Source organism: Mastomys coucha, unplaced genomic scaffold (genome assembly GCF_008632895.1).
Source record: "Mastomys coucha isolate ucsf_1 unplaced genomic scaffold, UCSF_Mcou_1 pScaffold11, whole genome shotgun sequence".
Lineage (NCBI taxonomy): Eukaryota > Metazoa > Chordata > Mammalia > Rodentia > Muridae > Mastomys > Mastomys coucha.
The window spans coordinates 30345075-30364197 of NW_022196893.1; the positions used below are offsets into that span (position 1 = coordinate 30345075).

The 19123-nt window shown below is 46.0% G+C and overlaps 1 protein-coding gene across 1 annotated transcript in view; it reads left to right on the forward strand.

Moving 5' to 3' along the window:
• Positions 1-7905: 7905 nt before the first annotated feature.
• The window catches only part of Spats2 (spermatogenesis associated serine rich 2), a 78076-nt gene continuing 66858 nt past the window's right edge, over positions 7906-19123 (forward strand). The window contains exon 1 of the mRNA XM_031355200.1: positions 7906-8295. The gene's annotated coding sequence lies outside the window, so the exon portion shown is untranslated. The remainder of the gene's footprint in view (positions 8296-19123) is intronic.

Sequence of the window (19123 nt, forward strand, 5' to 3'; positions counted from 1 at the left end):
TTGGGTTTATTTTTGTTTTGCTTTTGCTAAAGTGAGTCTTAAAAAATTTACTTGGTGTCCTGGCTGAATGTGATGTCATTTAAGTTTTTTTTCCCTTTGTCCCCCTCCCCCACACCCCACCCCATTCTCTTCCTTTGTCTCACTGTGCATCCAAACTTTATCTGTCCCTCCCTTTATTTGTAAAAGATGATAACTCTAAGCAAGGACTTTGGACTTGGACAGTTTAAACCTGTACTTACAAGCTTCAGCAGGCTAAAAGCAGTGTCTCGTATGGGAAGGTTGAAAAGGAACAAGTTTAACCCACTATGTTCCAGACCTCCTCAGTTATACTTCTGTGTCGAGGAAAACCGGGTGTGAATCATTGGCTTCTATCTATCTATCTATCTTTAAAGTGTGAGTGTGTTGGGAACATGAGCATGTGAGTGTGCGACGCTCAAGGAGGTCAAAAGAGGGTGTTATATCCCCTGGAGCTGGAGCTGCAAGTGGTCACCTGGAGTCACCTGACGAGGATGGTGGGACTCTGCAAAAGCAGTATAAACTCTTGACAGCTATCTCTCTAGCTTGAAACTTATGTGTGTGAGGCTGGAGGGATGGCTCAGTGGTTAAGAGCAGTGTCTGCTCTTCCAGAAGTCCTGAGTTCAATTCCCAGGACCCACATGGTGGCTCACAACCATCTGTAACTGTAGTCCCATGGGATCCAATGCCCTCTTCTGGTGTGCAAACGTACATGCAGGCATATATATAAATAAGTAAATCTTTTTTAAAAATTGTGTATGTGCCGGGCGGTGGTGGCGCATACCTTTAATCCCAGCACTTGGGAGGCAGAGGCAGGCGGATCTCTGAGTTCGAGACCAGTCTGGTCTACAGAGTGAGTTCCAGGACAGCCAGGGCTACACACAGAGAAACCCTGTCTCGAAACAAAACAAAACAAAACAAGACAAGAAAAGAAAAGGAAAAAACAAAACTAAAAAGCATGGAAACAAGGGCTTGGAGCAAACAAGGGAGTCTTGGAGACTCAGCGCGATCTCCTCAGCCGTCCTCCATGCACAGATCTAAAGACTCAGCGCGATCTCCTCAGCCGTCCTCCATGCACAGATCTAAAGACTCAGCGCGATCTCCTCAGCTGTCCTCCATGCACAGATCTAAAGACTCAGCGCGATCTCCTCAGCTGTCCTCCATGCACAGATCTAGGAGTCATCATGGCTCCAGTCACTTCTCCACTTCGGACTCGGGGTGTGTGTGTGTGTGTGTGTGTGTGTGTGTGTGTGTGTATGTTTGCGCGCACACTTAAAGATTTATTTATTTATTTATGTATAGGAGCACACTGTTGCTGTCTTCAGACACACCAGAAGAGGGCATCAGATTCCACTACAGATGTTTGCGAGTCACCATGGGGTTGCTGGGAATTGAACTCAGGACCTCTGGAAGAGCAGTCAGTGCTCTTAACCGCTAAGCCATCTCTCCAGCCCCTTGATGTGTTTTTGTTTTGTTTTGCGTTTTCTCTCTTTCCTTCCTGGGTCTCCACAGCAGTGACTGCTTAGTGCAGGCACAGAGAATAGGACACACTTGTCCTTCTCCTGTCACCGGGACAGCATCTGGCTGCTTAAGACCCTTCAGGGTCCAGTTCTCAGTCAGGACATTTGCTGCTTCCACGTTCCTATCTTTGCTGACGCCATTTGCTTTTTCCTGCAATTCTTCTTTGGCCTGCTAATCCGAGTCTTTGAATGTCTTTTATGACCTAGCTTAAGGGTTATCCCCTTGATGATTAGTTGTAATCTCTCCCCCAGCCCAGTTCCTTTAGACTGTTGTTTAAGTTGTGCTGGTCTCTGGAACATTCCCTCACACGCTGCTGTGTAATCGCGCTGCTGTGTAATCACACTGTCTCATGTTTACAAGTCTTTCCTTAACGTCATTGAACTCCTGAACGGCTAGAGTTGTCTTCTTCCAAAGCAAATGACAGGCCGTTTAATAAATCTGTAACCTTGGATAAGTCATTTAGCCGGTTTGAGGCTCAGTTTCCTTGTTTCCTACGTGGGATGATGAAACAATCAGAGGAGAGGATTTGCTGAGAATGCTTTATAAATTATAAATTTGTTAGAGCAGCTAGGCAGTCCTCTGGTATATAGCCCAGCGGGGCTCAGGGTTACTGCCTTCCCCCTTAGCCTCCCAGGTGCTGAAATTATATGCGTATTCCCCCATGGTTGGCCGTTTTTATTTTGAGTCTTATTTATTATTACCATTGTGTGTGTGTGTGATGATAATGCTGATGACATGTATGTGTACAGATCTGTGTATGTGCATGTGTACAGATGCTACAATACACATAGAAAGGTTATGGACCAACATAACCTAGGAGATGGTTCTCCATCTTCACTGTGTCTTCCAGGAATCTAACTCAATTTTTTTTCGATTGATTGATTGATTGATTTTTTTTTTTTTTTTCGAGACAGGGTTTCTCTGTGTAGCCTTGGCTTTCCTGGATCTCACTCTGGAGACCAGGCTGGCCTTGAACTCAGAAATCTGCCTGCCTCTGCCTCTCAAGTGCTGGAATTATATGTGTGCGTCCGGCTTTTTTTTTTTTTTTTTTTTTTTTTTTTTTAATTTATTTTTTCTATGTGAGTACACTGTTGCTGTCTTCAGACACACCAGAATAGGGCATCAGATCCCATTACAGATGGTTGTGAGCCACCATGTGGTTGCTGGGAATTGAACTCAGGACCTCTGGAAGAGCAGTCGGTGCTCTTAGCCATTGAGCCATCTCTCTAGTCCCTATCACCAGGCTTTTGAGACAATCACTTTAACACAGTCAGTCATGGTCCTGGCAGTGCCTGGCTAATTCTTAGAAAAAAAAAAATTAGGACAGAATGTAGAAATGAAAGAGCATACTCAGGTTTTAGGTTAGCCTTTATCATTGAAATGTTTTATTACAAAATTATTGGCAATGTCAGAATCAAAACTCAGCTCACAGCAAGCAGCATTAATTTCATCCTTCACAGAGGGACAAATTCACTACTGTCACATTGATGGTGTTTGCTTGTGTGTTTGTGTTTCGCAGTGCTGGAGAGTAAACCCAGGGCCTCTAGCATGCTAGACAATGAAGGTCTATACTCGGCTCCGTTTTTTCATTTTTGACAAATGATCTTGCTACATAGGCCATATTATCCTTGAACTTAAAGTCATCCTGCCTCAGCCTCCCGAGCATTGGAGTTACAGCTATGCTCCAGGACACCTGGCTTGGATCTTAGTTTCGTTATCTGTAATGTAGTCAACACTAAGCTAGTTGAGCCCCTTAAATAGAATATCATGAGTTAATCCAGAGGACCTGGGTTCAATTCCCAGCACCCACATGGTGGCTCACAAACTCTGTAGTTCCAATTCCAGGGGATCCAACAATCTTTTCTGGTCTCTGTGGGCACTGCATGTATGTGAGGTACAGACATACATGCATGTAAAAACACCTACACACATGAAATAAAATAAATATTTAAAAACTGTTGGAGCTGGCTGTGGTGTATTGCTTTCATTCTAGCACTTGAGAGAGGCAGCTGGTTCTCTCCTTCTCTCCGTCTTTAAGATTTATTTATTTTATGTATATGAGTACTCTGTACTTCACACACGTCAGAAGAGGGCATCAGATCCTGTTACAGATGGCCACCATGTGGTTGCTGGGAATTGAACTAAGAACCTCTGGAAGAGCAGCCAATGCTCTTAACCACTGAGCCATTTTTCCAGATCTGGATGTTATTGTTTTAAAAATTTTTTTATTTTTATTTTTGGATTTTTCAAGACAGGGTTTCTCTGTATAGCCCCGGCTGTGCTGGAATTCACTCTGTAGTTCATGCACATGCACTCACAAGAGTTTCACAGATGTAGAGGCCAGAGGAAAACCTCAGATGTTCCTCTACCTGTCTTTGCCTCTCAATTTTGGGGCTATAGGCATGTTCTGCTGTTCCTGGCTTTTTATGTGGGTGCTGGGGATTTGAACCCAAGCCCTCATGCTTACAAAGGAAGTACTCTCTTACCTACTGAGCTATTGCCACAATCCCAGCAGTTTTAAAGAATGGGGACTCTGGGGCTGGCGAGATGGCTCAGTGGGTAAGAGCACTGACTGCTCTTCCAAGGGTCCTGAGTTAGGATCTCAGCAACCACATGGTGCATCTGAAGACAGCTACAGTGAATTACACTGGAGTGAGCAGCGCCAGCAGAGGTCCTGAGTTCAATTCCCAGCAGCCACACACATGATAGCTCACAGCCATCTGTACAGCTACAGTGTATTCATGTACTCATACACATAAAAAAAGTAAAACAAATCTTAAAAAAAAAGGAATAGGGACTCTGTGGCATCTAATGAACTTGTATTTGGTTTTGCAGCAGCAACGGTTTCATGTGTTTCCTGAATGGCTTTAGGTGGAGAAGTCCATGGACAAGGATCAGAAACCTTACCGCTAAGGGCTATTATACTCCGCTCTTACTGTATGAGTAGAAATGGAAAGTGTAGAAGAATCACTATTCTTTGCATTCCTATATTGTTCTGCACTTCTCTAATTGAAGACATTGTATCACTATTCTTATTTAGTAGCACTGTCTTCCGTTATAACTGGATACTCTTATTAGCAGTGGTGCTGTATTTGTCTTCAAGGATGCCTGGATGATGATCACCATCTGTGGGATTCTTACATTACTTCAGTGAGAGAAAAGAGAACAATTATTTGAGTGGTCTGCTTCTATTTTATATTTATATATAGTTTCACTAATCAACTGAAGTTTGGTTTAGTGTCTTAAGTAGGCAGTTGACCTAGTCTCTCTCGCTCTCCCTCTCCATCTCCCCCCTCCCCCCCGTGTATAGGTCAAAAACTTATTTAACTTACTTATTTATTTACTTACTTATTCAAGACAGTACCTCCCTATGTAGCTTTGCAGGCCTGGAACTCACTCTGTAGCTCAGGAAGTAGGCCATGGAGATCCACCTGCTTCTTCTTGAGTAATGGGATTAAGGGCAGGGCAGCTACACCTGGCTCATTTTTTGCTTTTTCAGACAAATATGTGCAAAGTAGGCTGGCGGGCTCGGGCCTCAGGAACTCTCCCACCTCCATCCCCTAGTAATCGCCCCATGCTGAGATTGCAAGTGCAAGCTTGCACTCCTGGTTTGGGTTTTTTCAAAGGGCTGCAGGAATTGACTAATCCTGGTCCGTGTGTGTGTGTGTGTGTGTGTGTGTGTGTGTGTGTGTGTGTGTGTGTGGCAGCACTTTACTAACTGAGCTTTTTCTTCAGCTCTGCCATTTGCCCTTTCAATCTGTAAAGTCATGTTTGGAGTACATCGTGCTAATTAAGGCTGTGTGCTCCAGAGTTCATTTTTATTTATTTATTTATTTTTAATTTTTTTGGTTTTTCGAGACAGGGTTTCTCTGTGTAGCTCTGGCTGTCCTGGAACTCACTCTGTAGTCCAGGCTGGCCTCGAACTCAGAAATCCGCCTGCCCCTGCCTCCCAAGTGCTGGGATTAAAGGCATGTGCCACCACTACCCAGCCACATTTATTTATTTTTAAAAATTATTTGTACATGTCTGTGTCTATGCACAGGAGTGCAGGTGCCCACAGAGGCCAGGGTGTGGGGTGGCTCTAGAGCTGAAATTACAGGTGGTTATCAGCAACCTGGTGTGGGTGCTGGCACTGAACTCAGGTTCTCTGGAAGAGCAGTGCATTTGCAGGTAATCACCGTGCCATTTCTTCAGCCTGGGCCTCAGAGTTTGAGAGTCTTGTTTTACGTCAGTCGGTTAGAGCTCGCTATACAGTTTCAGGCTGGTCTGAAACTTGAGCCTCTTCTCCTCGCAGCCTTTTGAGTATTGGAGGTACAGATGGGCATCACCACAAGTGGCTTGGCTCCATATTCTTTAACTTTTATCTGTGCAAAGTTAAGAAACACCAAGACATTGGGCACCTGGAACTCACTATGGAGACCAGGCTGCACTTGAACTCACAGAGACCCACCTGCCTCTTGAGTGCTGTGATTAGAGTGTGTGACTACACACAGTGAATCGGTTCGTTTTAAAACAGTGTCTTGCTATGCATTCCACAGTGGGTTAGGACTCCCAGTTCATTTGCCTCAGGCTCCTGGGTGCTGCAGCGCCAGCGTGTGCTACTGTACACAGTCCAATACTTTTCCTATTCTTTTTTTTTTTTTTAAAGATTTATTTACTTATTTTTTAAAGTACACCACAGCTGTCTTCAGACATGCCAGAAGAGGGCATCAGATCTCATTATGGATGGTTGTGAGCCACCATGTAGTTGTTGGGATTTGAACTCGGGACCCTGGAAGAGCAGTCAGTGCTCTTAACCGCTGAGCCATCTCTCCAGCTCCCACCCTTTATACTCTTATATAAAGAACAGTGCCTAGGAGAGAGCAGTTAAAATCACTCCCTCTTGCACAGGACCTGAGCTGGATTCCCAGCACCCAGACGGTGGCTTACAACCATTCAGAACTTCAGGTCCTGATCTGTTGTCCTCTTCTGACTTCGGCTGGCACCAGGCACTCATGTGGTATGTATACACAAAAGCAAGACACACATGAGTGCAATCAAAAAATCAAAATTACATGAAAAAAGAACAGTGACTAGCATGTTTAAGGTCTGGAGGTGGAGGGCTGCAGTGCCCATCCAGTATGGTATAAGCCTTCGAGTTCCTAGATATCAGGAGTTTGAGGCAGGAGGATCCAGAGTTGGAGGCTAGCAGAGAGCTACATAGCCAGATCTTGTCACAACAAACAAAAAACAAACAAAAACATTGTAAAGCAAAAAGAACAAGGATCCAATGAAGATCTATCACTTGGCAGACCCATACTGTACCATGGTCAGTTTTATGATCTAGGACTGGAGTGATAAAATATATGGATAAACTGTGCTCTGCCTGTATGAGGATCTAAAAGCACGCACTTGAGGTAGTTCCGCCTGTTCAAAGCCCCTCTGCTTGGCTTCAAAGGAAGTGAGTGAAAGGAGTAGATGGTGATTAATATTTTCAGTGGTGAGTTAGTAGAAATCTCAGCCTTTCCCAGGCGTATCCAACCTTTTGATATTGTGACATGATTGTCTTCCACAAAGTTCACTATTCAGATTTCAAAAATAATCGCTAAAACAGGTCTCATGTTTAAAGTAAGTTCCTTGGCTTGAAAGTGGGATGGACATGCCCTCCCTAACTTCTCTCTTTCCTGACCAGACTATCTCAAAAGATACATCAGTACTAGAGATGATCTGGCCCTGGAGCGGCTGGAGATTTCTGATTACGAAGATAGGTATTTAACAGAAAGATTCGACAACAGGCGTTCCTCATCACAGCCACGCAGAGGGACGCAGAAAGTGTGAGGTTCGCCCGCCCGCCCGCACATCCTCTCTCCTGAACCTCTCCCACCAGGCTGGGTGGCCCGGCGGCTCTGAAATAACCTTTAGGAGCAGAAGGTGGGTCGGGAAGCGGGCAAAGTTAAAGGGAGCGAGCGGCTGAACCGTTCCGGGCGAGAGAGGACGGACGTGCCTGCAGACCCGGAGCAAACAGCTCTAGGCTCCCGCTGGGAATCCTCGGCCACCTCCGGAGAGTTTCGGCTCTTTCCGCCAGTTCCCGCTCGGCTCTTCACTTTGGGGCAAGCTGGCGCCCACTGCTAGCCCGGCCGCTTTAGGTCGCCTTCCCCGCACGCGGACGCTCCTCTCGCCGTTCCCAGCCGGCTCCCTTCAGCCCCTCCGTGATTCCCGGTTTCCCGCCGGGAATCAGGCGCGCGAGCCCGGCGCGAAGGGAGAGTGCCCGAGACGAGCGGTAACCCGGCCGCGCGCCCCCGGGGCTCGGGTCTCCCGCGTGCGGCGCGTCGGGGTCGCGCCGGCGCGAGCACGCGCCCTGCGCTCCGGCTGGCGGCGGGGAAGGGGCGGGCGCGCACGCGCGCACGCGCGGGCTCCGAGGCGCGGCGAGCGGGGCGAGCGGCGCGAGTGCGGACGGACGGACGGGCGGGCGGGCGAGCGAGCGGCGAGGGTCGCTGTGGATCCGCGGGCACTCCGGTCCCAGCCGCGCCTGCCTGCGAGTCTCTGCCCGCCGCCCGGCGGACGAGGGAAGCGGAGAAGGCGGCGGTGGGGGCGGGGCGGCGCCGGGCCTCGGGCGAGCTGGGGGAGGAGCGCGGCCGCGACGGCGGCGGCGGCTCCCGAGGACGAGGACGAGGGCGAGGAGGAGGCGGAGGCTCTTCGTTCCTCATCCCGGACCCGGGAGCGTCCGGAACGCAGAGCCCGGAACTGGGGGACGCGGCGGCTGCGGGGAGCCCGGGCTAGGTGAGGCTGGGGTGAAGCGGGTTGGCGGGGGCGAGAGGGGCCGGAGGTGGAGGGAGGGCTCGAGGAAGGGAAAAGAGGGAAGGGGCAGTTGTTGGGGGTTGGGGTGCCGAGCGGAGGGGCACCGGGAGCCCCTCGGGACCTGCAGCGTGGAGAGGGCCGCGGGCTTCTGGGGCGAAAGGGGCGAGCGAAGCACACGGGTCCGAGTTGGGGAGTTTCCAGGGGATAGGCCGGAGAAACAATGGAGTGAGGGGACTCTGGCGTGAGCGTGTGTGCGGTCCTGGATTTACGAAACTACGTGCGGGATCGAAAAGAATGAAATAATGGGATCTTTGAAATGTGAAGTAAGACTTCTGCATGGTGTCAGCGGTGCTGAGGGCGCAAGTGCCGTCACGGGACTTAAAGGGGAGAAGGACAATTTCGGAATTTGAGAGGAAAACGGACTAGGAAAGGCAGAGAGAGGCAAAGAGATACGAGTTTGCTCTTGAGTTAAAGCAGAGCCTAGGGTAGGTAGGTGCTCCAGAGGGTCTTCGTCTCCTAATTCATCCAAGATGATTTTTTTTTTTTTAAGAGAGTGGGTTAGTCTTGGCCCCTTGCTAAGGCATGCAAGCCAGTCTCCCAGTAATTTTATTATTATTATTTGTAGTTCATTTTGTTGTAAGGCAAAACTGTAATATTTATTCCCAATCAGCTCAGCAGACTGCTGTACATAATTTCTCCGTATTTATTGAAGCAAGAGAGAACACATCACCAGCAGTACTTTACCATGAGCGAGGTCAGCGATACTGCGGAATTCAAGGTGTTTGGATTGAAAAGTAATGAATAACTGTGATTTTTTTTTTTTTTAAATTTAAGTTGTCTGTCCTTTGTTAGAATTTTCGTTTCCCAGTGAGAAATGTTCTGGCTAAAAAATGTTCATAAACCCGTCTAATCTGGTTTTGTTCTTGGGGAAGAGAATTTGGGTTTTTATTTTTAGCAGTTGTTCAGTGATGTGGATTTCTAACGGTCAAGCTGCCTCAACATTCTTGCATTTTGAGTTAAGAAGGTTTGGGAATACTGTGAAAAAGTATTTCGGGCTTATTATGGACTTTGTATCCCCCCCTCAAACCCCTCCCTTTGCACACGGGGGGGGGGGTCACTTAGTCTTTATCTGTAACCTGTGCTGGCTTGTGACCTACTGTGTAACCCCAGTTGGCCTGAAGTGGAACTTCTTTTGCCTCAGACTCCCAGCTGCTAGGATTTCAGGAGTGATCCACTACGTTGGACTTGTATTTGATCTGGCACTGGCTAGAGGATCACAGATCCCGAAGCTATAATTATCATTATGCGTTCATAGATGTGTGCGTTAAGCTTTTTTTTCATTTGTGAGACATGAAGTTTTGCTGACTCATCTAAACTAAAACTTCGGGGCAGTATGGGTTTATATTTTTCAGCTGTGTTTCTGATAGCAGCAGCATTATAAATATTCTTCTAAACATCCAAAAGTCATGACCTAAAATATACCTTTAAAAATTCTTACTTATAGCCTGATGGTGGCTGTGCATGCTTTTTATCCTAGCACTTAGGAGGCAGAAGCAGGCAGATCTCTGGGAATTCAAGGACAGCCAGGGCTATGCAGAGAAATCCTATTTTGAGAAACAGAAATAAATAAATATAAATAAATGAAAAAAGTTAAAAATTAAATATATATATAATTTTAGATGATGTGTGTAGCAGTGCCCCCAGAGGCCAGAACAGGGGTTGGGATTCCCTGGAACTGGAGATGAGTCAGTGTTGAGCCTCCTGAGGTGGGTAATGGGAATCAAACTCTGATCCTTTGCAAGAGCAGTACACAAGCTTAGCCAGTAGAGCCATTTGTCAGGTCTCTAAATTGTACTTAAAATTTTAAAAATATTTTAGAGTTGCTATCACTCTGTTGCCCAAGCTGGCCTGTGGTTCTTTTTTTTTTTTAAATAAGATTTATTTATTATTATATGTAAGTACACTGTAGCTGTCTTCAGACACCCTAGAAGAGGGCATCAGATCTCATTACAGATGGTTATGAGCTACCATGTGGTTGCTGGGATTTGAACTCAGGACCTTCGGAAGAGCAGTCAGTGCTCTTACCCACTGAGCCATCTCTCTAGCCCCTGGCCTGTGATTCTTAATTCTGTCTCAGCCTCCAGGGTTCTGGGGTTACAGGCACATGAGGCAGCCATGCCTGGATAAATGGTACTTTTCTTATACAAGGGTCAAGTGAGAAACCAGATAGACTGGCGCAGAAGTGTAGTCTCGGCACTTGGAAAAGAGAGGCCTGATGGTCAGGACAAGGACCTCCATCTCTGCCTACATAGTTTGAGATTGTCCTGGACCTGCACTATGGCCCCGCCTCATCCCTCACCTCCAGGTCAAAGCCAGGAGAGATTATAGTGTCACTAGTGAAAAGTGGCTCCTGACCTTGTAGTGGTCTAGGCAAAGGGCTAAGATTGTTCTTTCATGTATAATCTCATTTAATTAACCATCACATTTAATATAATTCTCTTTATAAATTTAGAAATTAAAAAAAAAAAAAAGCCAGGCAGCTTTGGCACACGTCTTTAATCCCAGCACTCTGGAGGCAGAGGCAGGCGGATCTCTGAGTTTGAGGCCAGCCTGGTCTACAGAGCGAGTTCCAGGACAGCCAGGGCTACACAGAGAAATCTTGTTCAGAAAAACTAAAAACAACAACAAAAAATGAAATAAATAAATTTAGAGATTAAATTACTTGTTACAGTCACAGAATGAGTGAGTGAGGAAGCTGGATCCAGACCTGAATCTGTTTGCACAGCTTCTTTAATTTTTCAGTCCTCCCGCTCCCACCTCCTGTGGGCCAGGATTATAGGGGATCACAGACAGGCAGCCATGTCCTATTCATGTGGCATGGAACCTAGGGCTTCAACTGACTGAGACACGTGCTCCTCTTCTCTTGTGTTTTCGGTTTTTCTTTTGAGGCAGTCTCATTGTAGCCCTGGCTGACTGGGAGCTCAGACGAGGCTGGCCTCAAACTCAACAGAGTCATCCACCCCTGACTCCTGAGCGTTCGGATTAACATGCACCACCAGGCCAGGTGCTTGGGTCCTCTTTTATTCTGCCACAAGTCTTACAGGTTTCATGCTATGGCTCAGGTTCTCCTCCCACCTCAGCCCCCACAACTGTTGGTGTTGCAGGAATGAACTGGCCTATCCACTCTTTTCAAAACAGGTTGTGTGCTTGCATGTGTGTGTCTGTGTGTCAATGTGTCTGTGTCTGTCTCTGCGTGTGTATGCAGTATGTATGCTGGAGCTGGAGTTACAGGCAGCCATGAAGCTTCCTGCTGTGGGAACCAAACTCCTCTGAAAGAGCTCCTAACTGCTAAGCCATGCTTCTGTAAAGCAGTAGGAACTGGTTGAAACTTGAGTCTGTTATGACAACTTCTTGCCTCTCCTCCTGCCCTCTGTCCTTCTGGAGATGGTCTTGTAATACAGCCCATTCGTTCCTTAATCATTTTGCCCCAGCTTTCAAGATGTTGCGATTACAGGCATGCACACATCTGTTTTGACAACAAACAGTGCTTTTGCTTGGATTGGTTTGTAGAATAATTCCATCTTTTAAAGACTTCTAGGGTCCCGCAGTAGTGCTGACCATCTCTCTGAGATTTGTCCTGTGGTCACACTTTTCCTGTTTAGTCTAGTTGAAGAAGCGCATGGTGCTCATGCTTAGAGGAATCAAGGCAGCCAGTTGCAGAGCCAGAACCAATTAACTTGGGAAAACAATTGAAAACTGCTCAGTGCTCAAGGGCTCTCCAAGCACCTGTTGATCCACAGTTGATACTGGTATTATATCTAAATATAGACAGGAAGCCCAGAATGGATAGAACAGAGAAACAGCTGGGGCCTGAGGCAGGAGCTGTAGGTTACTGGCCAAAACACCAGCATGATCCCTAGAGGCTCATCAGGCTACGGATGCTAGTGAATAGCAGAAGGGGAGGGGAAGGGACGGCACGGCACGGCATTTTCTTTTGTTGAGGTTTTGTGTGTTCTAGATGCTGAACAGTCACTCAATATTGGTATGGGAAGAAATTTCTAGGTACTATTTTTTTTAATTGCTACCTGAAGTTTCCCACTGTAGAACCATTGTGTTAAAGCTGGGAGTGACAGAGAAGCGTCCTTCTCTCTCAGGAGTACATCTGCTTAGATCAGTCTCTCTGCCTTCACAGGACACTGGTAGGAAAAGCTCGTGTTTGCTTCATCTCTAGGAAGCAGGAGCCCCTTCATCACTCGACCAAAAGACCATGTAGAGCTGGGCGGTGGTGGCGCACGCCTATTAATCCCAGCACTTGGAAGGCAGAGGCAGGCGGATTTCTGAGTTCGGGGTCAGCCTGGTCTACAGAGTGAGTTCCAGAACAGCTAGGGCTACACAGAGAAACCCTGTCTTGAAAAACCAAAAAAAAAAAAAAGACCGTGTAGAGTAGGGCTTAGCTTCCTTAGCTGCTGGGAGCGCGCGTTCAGCGTCCATTACCTAGGTACTGAGGGCCTGACTTTCGGAGCAGATAATCTGGGCTCTAGTCCGCAAAGCATGCTTGGTAGATCACCTTACCCACATACACATAAATATACACATACACAAACACATACATATACGTATATTGCCACAAAGGGTTAACTATTCTGTCTTGTTTGTTTCATTTATTTATTACTGTGGAAAGATATAAATCCATCTCAATCAGGTCTACACAGGGAGACTCTGTCTCAAACAAACAAAGAAGCAAATAACTTTTACTAATTTATTAAACCAGAATCAGGCTAGAGGACAGTTTGACCATTTTTAATGTACAGACCACAGCATTAGATACTCTCATGGCTGGACACCATCATCTATCTGAACTTTTTTCTTTTTTTTTTTTTTGTTTTTGTTTGTTTTTTTTTTTTTTTTTTTTTTTTTTTTTTTTTTTTTTTTTTGAGACAGGATTTCTCTGTATAGCCCCGGCTGTCCTGGAACTCACTCTGTAGACCAGGCTGGCCTCGAACTCAGAAATCTGCCTGCCTCTGCCTCCCAAGTGCTGGGATTAAAGATGTATGCCACCACACCCGGCTGAACTTTTTTCTTTCAAAGTTAAACAGTCACTGCGTACTAAAGAGCAACTCCTCATTCTCTGTCTCTGCTGAGCCTCTGTCAACCATGATTCTACTGTTTCCCTCCTGTCTCAGTGAGTGCAGGAATTCTGTGTATTCTGTAGATAATGGTGTCTTATATTTTTCTCTGTCTCTGCCTCTCTGTTTGTCTCTGCCTCTCTCTCTCTCTCTCTCTCTCTGTCTCTCTCTCTCTGTCTCTCTCTCTCTGTCTCTCTCTCTCTCTGTGTGTGTGTGTGTGTGTGTGTGTGTACATGCTTGTGTGCACTGGAGATTGAATTTAGGGCCACATGCACTATGCCATTGAATTCCTGGGTTCCAATAAGCCTCTTGCCTCATCCTCTGAGTAGCTGAGCCCAGGTGTTCACCAGAGCATCCTGTAGCCCTGTTAATTTGTTTTCCATCCTCAGTGGGCATCTAGGTTGCTTGATGCCTTTGGGCTATTGTGAATAATATCTAGAGTCCTTACTTTTAGTTTTCAGTGATATTGCTGGATCAAGCAAGGTGTTGTGGCTTGTGCCTGCAATGGAAAACTCCAGGGACTGAATCATGAGGCCTGCCTCTAGTTCAAGGGCAGCCTGGGCTATAGCACTAGACTGTCTTACAAAATACAACTATAACAGTGAAGAATTACTGTATGACCCAGCAACATGTTTTTCCTCTGAGATCAGGTTGTCACGAAGCCCAGACAGGCCTCAGACTTACGTACACCTTAGATGACTTCGAATTCCTGATCCTCCTGTCTGCCTCTACTATGAAGTGCTAGGACACAAGCATGTGCCTCTGTGCCTGGCTTGTTTCTGAGGCAAGCTTGCTCTCTCTGTAGCCCAAACTAGAATGGAATTTACTGTGTAGTCCAGGCTGGCTTTGTGTGTTTGGTTTGCTCTGAAACAGGGTCTCCGTGGAGCCCTGGATGGCCTGGAGCTCAGTATGTAGGTAGATCAGGCTGCCCTCAAACTTGGAGATGTGCCTGCTTGGGATTAAAGGGGTACGTCCCCATGTCAGCCTTCCAGGTTGGCCTTCAACTCAAGATAGCCCCATACCTTTCCCTTTCAGATGTGTGCCACATGCCTGGCTTTCCACATTTAATGTTTTGAGAAAATTTAGTTACTTCAAAGTGGTAATTACATTACTTGCTTGACTGAAGGCAGCACTCAATTTATGTATAAGGGGTGGCGCTTGCTCACTAATTCTTGTCTATATTGGCAGGACTGTTGCAGTAGAAATGATTTTAAAGGAAATATTTTGGTCAGTTTTCTAACAGAGAAGGAGCCATTTGTCCCGGACAGATCTTTTCATCCACATATGCAACTGTGAGTCTGTCCTCAGAGTGTTGTAGCTATTAAAAAATGTCAGTAGTGTAGGACATTTTCAGTATGCTTGCCTGGGTGTACTTTTTTCTTCATTTACAGAGATTTTACCTGCATCAGTTACTGGTTACTGTAGATCTTTTATATTTAGTTCATTCATTGAAAATGATCTAACTTAATCCCAGCACTTGGAAGGCAGAGGCAGGTGGATTTCTGAGTTGGAGGCCAGCCTGGTCTACAGAGTGAGTTCCAGGACAGCCAGGGCTACACAGAAAGAAAAGGAAATTATCTAACTGCCAGACAGATGCTTGGTTTTTGTTGTTATTGGTTGGTTGGTTTTTGTTTTATACAGGGTCTTACCATTTAGGCTGGTCTGGTCTCAAATTCCCTGTGTAATCAAGACTGGCCTGGAAACCTGAGCCAATCCAGACAGTCCTTTGCCTCAGTCTCCTGAGATTCCAGATGAATGCTGCTACACCGAGCTACTTCAGATATCTGTGATAGCTCGCTGGAGTGCTGGAATCGAGCAGAAAGTGAAGTTGAAGTCATTTGATTCCATTTCTTTCTTTTCATGGGTCTGAGTTGTCACATAATACCAAATGTAAAGTTGAAATAGCTGTAGCACACTGGCCCTGAGGGTGGCCCCACCTCGAGTTTTATTTGTTCTGAGTGCTCCATGGAGGCTAATTATGCCTACATCTCGCCTATGATTATTGAGTCTCAGAGTGACTCTGGGTTCATACTCTGTTTGCTTGGAGCTTTGTGGAGACTTGGTGAGGCCAGACTTAGCTGTGGCGGGTCTCTGTGAAGCTCAGGTGACTGTTTGACGGTTGAATTGGTCCTGAGCTCTTACATTTGATGTTTATTTATAAACCCTTTGCTCTTAGTTTGCTGAGCAGTGAGGCTTCACCGGAGCCCAGCATCTACTGTCACGGGGTCACGTGCAGCTCAGCAGCGAGCAGAGCAGGCGTGGGTTTTGAAGTGCACTTCATCGCTGTTCACATTCTGTGGAAGTCCCAAACCTTGAGACATTCGCAGAGTGAAGATGTAGCTTAGCTTAGTAGCCAGGGTCCTGTGACGAATTTGTGGTTAGGTACAAGTATTTTGTCTTTTTTTTTTTTTCAGAGCTGAGGAATGACCCCAGGGCCTTGCATTTGCTAGGCGAGCCCTCTACCACTGAGCTAAATCCCCACCCCGGGTTATGTACAAGTAGCTTAGACGTGTTGGGGGATTTTCACCAGCTGCAGGGGGCCTTTTTACTGACCCAGACCCCAAGTTAACATTGGATTGCTGGTAATTCAGAGTTTTTAAAAATATTATTCAACCAGAAGAATGACATGATATTGGCAGTGCGGTGTATATATGTGTGTGCATTCTTTAGTTAGGCTCAAGAGTTTTGGGACCGAGGGGGGGAGTTAGGATAAGATCACTCACTATATAATGTAGTTAAGTGATGTGTGTGTGCGTGTGCGTGTGTGTATGTGTATGGACGAGTATTTTAAGCTTGAGAACACTGCTGGTGTCAGTTCCTTTGGTGTGGGTAGTAGTGAAAACATGAGTTTGTAAAACCCGCACTGTCGTCTATGTGGACCACATGGTTCTGTTGAGTAGTAATTGGCTTGCTGGGGTTTTAAGCCTATTCTTAACCCTAGAGCACCGTTTCTCCTTGAATTATCCACTTGGTCTGTGATTATAGCTTGTCGATGTGGTTAGCACACAGCTGGTTCTTGCTGGCCTACTGTTTCTAAGTATGCATTGTTAAGTGTGTCACTCAAGTGGCTTTTCTGCTTATTCTGTTGGGTTATGCCTGTATAGTAAGTTGCTCTGTAAGCCCACTTGCATATTCTGAACAAACCATCTATGTAAGCATCTCATTGAGAAGGGCTCTATTATATTTATATTTTAATTAATTAACTAATTAATTAAGTTTAGTTTTTGACAGGATCTCACTGTCAGTCCTCGTTGGCTTGGAACTTGCTTTGAGGGGTTGAACTCACAGAGCTCCACCTGCTTCTGCAGGAACTGAACCCAGGTCCTTTACAAGAGAAGTAAGAGCTCTTAACTGCTGAGCCAGCTCTCCAGCCCCTTAAAATCTCATTTTTATTTTCTGTGCATAGGTGTGTGTATATGTGTATAGGTGTGTATGTGTGTATAGGTGTGTATATGTGTGTAAGTGTATATGTGCGTAGGTGTGTGTGTGTGCATAGGTGTGTATGTGTGTATAGGTGTGTATATGTGTGTATAGGTGCGTATATGTGCATAGGTGTGTATATGTGTATAGGTGTGTATATGTGTGTATAGGTGCATAGGTGTGTATAAGTGTGTATACGTCTATAGGTGTATATGTGTATATGTGTGTGTATGTATAGGTGAGTATGTGTGTATAGATGTGTATGTGTGTATAGTGTGTATGTATGTATAGGTGTGTATGTGTGCATAGGTGTATATGTGTGCATAGGTGTGTATGTGTGCATAGGTGTGTATGTGTGCATAGGTATGTATATATGTATATGTGTGTATATATGTGTACCATCTGAATGCATGAAAGCTTGATGCTCTTGAAGGACAGAAGAGTGTCATTCCTAGAACTGGAGTTGCATTTGGTTGTGGGCCTCCACATGGGTGTTGGGAACCTAACCTGTGGGCCTCTACGTGGGTACTGGGCATCTAACCTGTGGGCCTCCACGTGGGTGTTGGGAACCTAACCTGTGGGCTTCCACGTGGGTGCTGGGAGCCTAACCCAGCTTCTCTGAAAGATCAGCAAGTGCCTTTAGCTCTAGCTCCTACAGTTTTGATTGGACAGTGAACTGCTAACATAGATTTTTTTTTTTTTTTTTTTTTTTTGAGACAGGATTTCTCTGTATAGCCCCGGCTGTCCTGAAACTCACTCTGTAGACCAGGCTGGCCTCGAACTCAGAAATCCGCCTGTCTCTGCCTCCCAAGTGCTGGGATTAAAGGTGTGTGCCACCACTGCCCAGCCATAGATTCTTATATATTCTGTTGGCCACTGTGAAATAGCCAAAGTATATTATCAATTTTTTTATCATTAATTTCTTAACAACTGAAATGTTTTGTTTTTGTTTTTGTTTTTTGTGAGACAGGATTGTCCATAGCTCTGGCTCACTTTGTAGATCAGGCTAGCCTTGAGCTAATAGTTTTCCTCCTGTTTTAGTCAGTATGTGTATGGATATTTTGTCTGCATGTAGTCTGTATATGCTGTGCATGTTTGGTGTCCTTGGAGGCCAGAAGAGGGTATTACAACTCCTGGCACTGGAGTTATAGAAGGTCGTGAGCTGCCTTGTGAGTGCTGGGAACTGAACCTGGGCCCTCTGCATGAGCAGCCAGTGCTCCTTAACTTCTGAGTCTCAGAATTACAATCCTACCTGACTTTTAATTTTTGGAGGAAGTGTACAGCGTAATGGGTTTCACCATGACATTTTCATACAGAAGTGTCATTATATTTCTCCTTTTCCTTCTCGTGAGACAGAATGTCTGTATGTAGCCAAGACTACATTCAAACTTCTGGTCCTCCTGCCTTTGCCGAAGGTAACCAAGCAGTCTGGAACCCAAAATGAAGATCTGTTGAAGGATGCTATAACCAAGCTGGCACTTGATGATACAGCTCACAATATCTCTGGCAGAATCACACCCATTTTTGTGGTTAAATCCCAGTTTTTAAAATATGGACGGCACATTTTGTCTCTCTCTTTTGGCAGTTGGTCATTTCTACCTTTGGCTATTATGACAAATGCTGCTGTGGCTGGGCATCATGGTTCACCAATCACATCATGCCAGGGGGAGGCAGACTGATCTCTGAGTTCTTGGGACCAGCCTGATGTACCTAGTAAGCTGTAGGTCTGCCCCCCCCCCAGCTACCTAGTGAGAGGTGTCTAAGGCTCTCCCTTGATAGCCTTTCTTTTCTTAGACTTCACCTTTGAGTCACCAGCCACAGGGAGAGGATCCAGAGGCAAATGGTCTGGAAGAGTAAGTTACCCAAGCGCTGCTTCTTTGAGCACTTGGTGTTTCTTGCTCTACCGGTTCTGTCCCAGCTTGAAGGCATGTGTCCATGCTGACTGACATCAGGGGATCATTCCAGGACCCTGTGTTCCATCTTTCAGTTCAGTGAGTATAGGTTCATCAGCACTCCCTCCTCTTGATGCTGTCTCTGTTTTCCAGCTTTTGGGTCAATCCTGCCTCAGCCTGTAGAGTGCTGTGATTATAGGTATGCACCACCAGCAGTGGAGACAAGCCTTTTACTGGGCCATGTGTAGTAGTAGGGAGCAACACAGGAAACTGCTGGGAAGTTACCTGTAGAGCCTGTGTGTGGTGGTGGTGGTGGTGGTGGCATAAGGGTGTTTGCATCTATTATGGTGGACCTTCGTGTAAGTGCAGCAG